We start from the raw sequence: 281 nt of genomic DNA, 5'->3' as shown, positions 1-281 counted from the left end.
GCAGCGTGTTTAAACGAAAACTCCCACCATTACAGAAAAAAAATGCTCCATCAGGAGAAAATTGGGGCAGATTATGCTACTAGGTGGACTTGGGGCCAAAATGAACTGTTGGCCTCTACCATTTCAGTTTTATTGTGTTTAATTGGTGCAAATTACCTGACAGATGTCTAATTAGTATTTTATCATAGAACCACAAAGCAAATGCCACACAGACAAACCTTGGACCTGGCCCCAGACCAGACAGTTGCCCTGTGTCAGGACCAGAGAAAGAAAAAGGCTGC

Source organism: Trachinotus anak, unplaced genomic scaffold (genome assembly GCF_046630095.1).
Source record: "Trachinotus anak isolate AG129_WGS33_773 ecotype Australia unplaced genomic scaffold, CSIRO_AGI_Tana_v1 ptg000028l, whole genome shotgun sequence".
Classification (NCBI taxonomy): Eukaryota; Metazoa; Chordata; class Actinopteri; order Carangiformes; family Carangidae; genus Trachinotus; species Trachinotus anak.
The sequence above is the reverse complement of the archived record's forward strand: the minus strand, read 5'-3'. Positions refer to the sequence as shown.